General features: G+C 33.5%; 1 protein-coding gene across 1 annotated transcript in view; it reads left to right on the top strand.

Annotated features, from left to right (window-relative positions):
- The first annotated feature begins 620 nt into the window (after positions 1-620).
- Positions 621-6,064, top strand: part of LOC106124501 (semaphorin-1A) — a 106,419-nt gene continuing 100,975 nt past the window's right edge. The window contains exon 1 of the mRNA XM_013321229.1: positions 621-638. The gene's annotated coding sequence lies outside the window, so the exon portion shown is untranslated. The remainder of the gene's footprint in view (positions 639-6,064) is intronic.

Raw genomic sequence — 6,064 nt, 5'->3', positions numbered from 1 at the left:
TAATTAAATAATAACATTATGTAGTTTAAATACTATGAGCAAAATAATGTTTTGTGTTTCAAATATCCTTTAAAACGTTTACAGTTATGATACATTTAAATTAAAATGGTATACAATCTCAGTTCTGGAATCTCGAAATAAAAGAAAATCATTCAATTCCCACCAGAAATAAAATACATACTTATTTACTCGGCAAAGGAGCATTGGGATTGAACTATAATAATGTTACCAGACCAAACAGAAAGTCAGTCGGTATCGCCGTGAACTTGCGAAGGGCGGCCACTTGCCGCCCGCCCAGTGTCGACCGAGCCGCCCTACCGAGAACTCGTGTCCTTCAGCCGCGGAATATTCTCACATCGAGAATACTAACGTATACTTTCAGAACTCAAAGTTTTGTGGAACTCGATTCACTCTAAAAGTTTCGTCGTTTCGTAACTGACACAAAAGTCTATCGTAAAAATGCAAGAGTACAACTTTTATGCTTAGACTTTCAATGTCATAAAATATTTATTCTGGTAATTGATTGTGTCGGTAGTGTAGTAAGTAAACAATATAATATCGCTGTGTTTAGTTTGTTAATTAAACTGAAACAACAGTAAATCACTCCAGCAAAACGTCAAGGCCAGTGCGAAAATAAGGTATGTAACATTTGTATGTTTAAATTATTCAAACTTGCGTCTTTTTGTATTGTGTTTTCGACTATCTTGAATTACTATCATGTTTTACGAGAAACATTTTATATTTATATAATTTTTTAAAATCACATTTTCATGAAAAAATAATGAAAATACTAAGCTGTTGTCACAAAACGGGGTTCTCAACGAGAGTTCTCAAAAAGTTTTGAATGTAACATGAGCTATGTAAAATGAACTGGTAGAAAAACCACATTATTGAGTCGTAATTTATAAGAGGCAATCATTACAATTAAGATTTCTTTTAAGCAAAAATATTTTTAACATTACAAGTAAACTTTAGCCAAAAATGGCTAACAATATCGTATATAAGATGTTTAACATAGCACCGCCCGTTCCGCAGTCACACCATAAAACAATGCACTATCCGTGCTTCTAAAGGCTCATGACATATCCAAAAATGACAGTTAATTCTTTAACATTTTCAAGCAGAAAAATGGTTTATTACTTTAACATAAATAAAACGTGGGTAATGGAGCTCCGCTTTTAGTTGTCCTACTACTTTACAATTAAATAAAAACATCTTTGAACACGCAATTGACGTTATGTTTCAACTTAAAAACTGCATACAATAATTATATGTAATTGAGTATTTTAAAGATAAATTTTCGCGTTAATAACAAGGTTACTTTTTCATGAAATTGCATGCAACAACAAGCTAAATATATCTGTTGTTTTACCTTTAAATTAAACAAAATTGTCACTTATACAATAACAACAGCCTAAAAAATATTATTTTCGAGAATTATTCCTGCTTTTTTTCTAATAGACTATTACATGTTCACAATTTTTTATAAGGTTGATTTTTTAAACGATTGCGTAGTTTGATGTTAACAAAGAGAAATTATAATAAGGCTCTCTATATTCACACGTGCTGTATTGATAAAGGTTACCGGTAAATGTCATAAGGGCCAAAATCCCCGGCGCACGTCTCAGCTTTCTCTCACGTAATCCGTTAACATTAAGGTGCGGGTCATTCTCTTTACGAATCAATCAAGTGAAACTATACCTTTTCATTACTCGGATACTAATTTAAATCGCAAATAATTCTGCTCTTGATATTTAATTTTAATTTAATGTTAATTTAAACTTTGATTAAATTGTTTCTGTTGATATTTGTCAAGACTGATAACTGGTTATGGGCAACATGCAAATACAAAATTAGATTTTTTTTATTCTACTTCTTTAGATTAAGCTAAATATTTTAATGCAATTTAAAATTTGCATTTTACACCAATAGGTATTGTTTTAACTAAACATAAACTTTAGCTTGTTTTTAAAGAAGTTTTAAATCTTTGCTTATTTATCCTTCCATTCAAAGATTCAATATGTCACAATAACTCCCCATAAATATGTTCTATTTCCTACTTTTGGAATGTGTAAAACAATCTGTGCACTCTCAATTTAACAATATATCTAATGTTTCGTATTAAGGTTTCTGGGTTTAATAACGACAGAAGCCAAACATGAACATATACGCACACAATTTTAAGATCATTTTCACATGCCATATTCTGCATTGCGAATACGTGGGATCCGTGTATAAAACTGCATTTTTCCTGCAACTCTTTCATCCTTATTATAAGTGGCGTAAAGATCTGGTTTTGGCGACAATTAGTATGCACGATAGCGGCGTTTGATGGCTTCAGTGCGGTGCCAGCGGCCGCTTGCGAGAACTCTGCGCTTGTTTATTTTCCCACGACTCTTGAGCCTCGGCCATTGGGCCAGTCAGTCACTGCCCAAGGGCGACCTCAACCGATTTGTTTGATTGTTTGCACTTATCATACCAATTTGTTTGTCCCAGCCCAGGAAGTCATTAACGACAATTAATTTGGTAGTTTCTATTTGTATTTTTGCAGGTACCATATTAATTTTGCAGCTGTTCTATGATGACGTAGCTTACAAGCAACGTTTTGTAACTCTTTAAAAAACATAGTGTTCTTGCAACAGACGTCATCCCGATTCGACAAAAAACAACTATCGTTCCGTGATGTCGATTCTTTTGACAATTGAGTAAGAAGACATTGTATGTAATTTAACTATAAAAGACAATAAGCCAAAGATAGCTAGCTAGCAAGCTAGCAGGCATTCCCACCCACTACCGATAGACCTTAATTCCAACGTCCGGCCACTATCAAGACTGATTACATAACTTGCATCTCATATGGATTATCTCATATTACTTCAAAGAATAGTCACGAAATGATATATTTCAAATTCTCTGTTTTTGGTTATGTGAGGGAGAGTACCGCTGTTAGCATTATGGTCTATGCATTCTCTTTAACCTTTGCTTCCTCTGTAGGTTAGTGGGTAACCATGAAATTAACCATCGACAAGCCGAACAACAGTTACCTTAGTACGCAATATTAAACATATTTAAATCGTCGTTACTGATTTAAATATGTTACCAATGGCTTCGTAATTACATTAAAGTATACATGCACATAAAAGGGTCGCTATACGTAAATGGTCGCCAGTGGATATTCTAATAGCTCCAACGGCCGTGTCCATTTCCGTCCAGTAACAGTTTCCTTCCAGCGCCACGGGCGAGGGCTCTGAACGAAACTTACCGTATACACTATCCGCCTTTACTTTATCTATCATTTTTTGTTTGTGACTCCAAAGTTACAATACGAAACCGGTTTTACACCAGACGAGGGAGATAGACGTGTCTGTTTCTTTTTGGTTCAGTGATCTTATCTATAGTCTCGTCTGGACGTTCACGTTAGAGCGGGAAAGAAAGAGAAGCGAAGGTCTATTGTAGCTTTCATAGGGCCGAGAGGATACGGGTTCACCCGAAGCATCGACGCCCGCGCCGGCTGTCTCCTGTCTCCCGTACGTCGTGACGTTTTTGGCCTATGACGTGAAATCATTGATATTTTAAGACTAGTTCATCTGCGCGTTTAAAAACAGTTGTGTTTAGAAAAGTTTTAATCGTTAAAAGCTACAGTGAATTGATTATGTTTTTGTACACAATATAACTACTGTATTACAATTAAACCAATCACTGCGAACTTCGATTCAAATTATCGTACACTAATTAAACGCCAGTTTCGATACACATTTGCGGTGTAGTAAAATGAACACTATGAACTCTTTGTTGGAACTGGTTGTGCCGGAGTCAAAAGTGGGTAAGTTTGTGTTGGGAGAAACAACGACGTAAGCGCCGCGCCGAGTGCCGCGCGAACCCTGCCTGCATTGAACGAAGGTGAGGCCATATTTATTTAATTTTGTAATAGCTCAAAGCTTTGTATACGCATTTAATTAATCACCAGCTATTTGCCAACGTGGCTCAGGCCTGCTAACAAAACTAAAGAGTGTAATGCAAGCAGACGTTGTCGACAAAATCTTTAAAATAAATATGTTTTGTTGAGATCTAAGTTTATTTCGCACACAAATGAGATTAGAGAAATTTGCAAACGTTTCTGCGTTTTTAGTTTGGAGCTTAATAGGAATAGGGTTCGTACTACATTTACGTACGAGGCGTAAAGTATGTGCAAGGAAAAATCTCATACAAACTTGTTATACTGTCGAAACATGTGTTTAATATAAACGCATATCGCAAATAATCGTGATAGGCTCCCTTTGTAAGTAAATGGTCTTAATCGTTGTAACGATTTACGACTTATATGTTACCATTTACTTTAGTTTTACATAAGAAAAATAATTCTCTTATTTCTCAATTAAAAATGAATTTAAGATCAATTTGACCAACTCTAGTTTTAATTATATAAAAAGACCTTCTATGCTTTAAAATGAAATAGAGTAACTACGTTAAAATAAATATAAAATAAACGAAGAATAATATAATGAACAAGATTGAAATAACAGTACATCTGTTGTCACAAGAAGCTTCTATCGTCCGCCAGTTCATTGACTTGTCTATAAAAATCTATTTTATATTTACTCCGCTTTGCGATATTACAACTTCGTTTTACTACAAAACCATTCCTTAAGATCCGAGACGAACTGAACAACTTTATTTAACTTACAATGGAACTTTGAATATATCTACAAACTTAATTACATATTTCAAACGTTGGGTTATCTACGAAATATAGTTCTTTGTTTATTTGTATATCTCCTATGGGAGTCTGGTAACTTATAAAATGTTTAGTTGACTTTGAGAACGTTTATCAAGAAATTTGTCAAGTTTTTATTTAAAGAAAGCCGATTTCGATATTTCCAGATGTTCGATATAATTATGACAGAAACATAAATTGAAATTGGGGACATTTTACGTTAAATTAATAAATTGTAATGATTAAAATCGACTATATTTTTCTTTATTAAAGTAAGTTTTATATAATTGTAGTTTTCGAGAATTGTGCGTTATTTTGCTTATATTTTGTTCTGAACAACTACAAAACTCAAAAATTTGGAAAATTTAATACAATTTTTGAATGCACTGACTTAATAAGTGCTGTTATTAAATACAACGATAAATATGTACCTAATGTATTTTGTAATAATTTACTTTTTTTTATATCATAAGGTGGCAAACGAGCGAGCGGCCACCTGGAATCAAACGCGGAATTTCTTCCACTTCACGCCTGTCTTCTGTGTGGTCGTGGTTTTTAAATAATTATTCGAGAGTTCATTCTTTTTTTATCAATCGAGTGTTTTGAGAGATCTAGTTAAGTTATCAATAGAGTCTTCCGGTATTTCTAGAGTAATTAAAATTTAACTGATAGTTTTTTTTATTTATACACTACGTAACTAGTATATAAGTTACGTGATCGAAGTTGTAGAAAGGAGAAGATCTCAAGTGACCCGCTCCGCGACCTGTGAACTAGCCATTAAGCAACTAATAAAGTGTGGCATCATAACATTTCCAATCGAAATGTCATGGCGCTTAACATATTAACTTACGTTTAATATGTGCATGCATAAATATTAAAAGACGATACATGGCCGCCTGTCAGTGTCTTCAAATTAAATTTACAATTAATTTAAATCATTGAAATAAAGAGCTATCATTTCAATTCCATATATTTTAGTGCTATGTTTTGAATAAATAATTTATTTAGAATTAAATTTACTTGATATGATGAAGCGATTAATATTCCTTGATTTAGGTGTTCCGATCGGAGATTCGATTCCCAAATAACTTGTCTCTATATGTCATATTTTTGTGTACAAATTATCTTTACTTGAAACTTTCTAATTTTCTCGTGTAAGTTAATGTCATGTTGGAATATCATGTTGATAATTTAGGTTTAGATGTGTGGACAAAAGTTAACGTAACATAATACAGCAACATGTTACATTGTAACGTCAGGTAAATAGGTTTAATAAATGACGTGTACCATAGCGCGCCAAATTGTTTTGTCTCTGTTTCGCGTAACGCACATTGTAAATTAAATTCCTTT

This window comes from Papilio xuthus, unplaced genomic scaffold (genome assembly GCF_000836235.2).
Source record: "Papilio xuthus unplaced genomic scaffold, Pxut_1.1 DF825946.1, whole genome shotgun sequence".
Taxonomy (NCBI): Eukaryota; Metazoa; Arthropoda; class Insecta; order Lepidoptera; family Papilionidae; genus Papilio; species Papilio xuthus.
The sequence above is the reverse complement of the archived record's forward strand: the minus strand, read 5'-3'. Positions and strand labels throughout refer to the sequence as shown.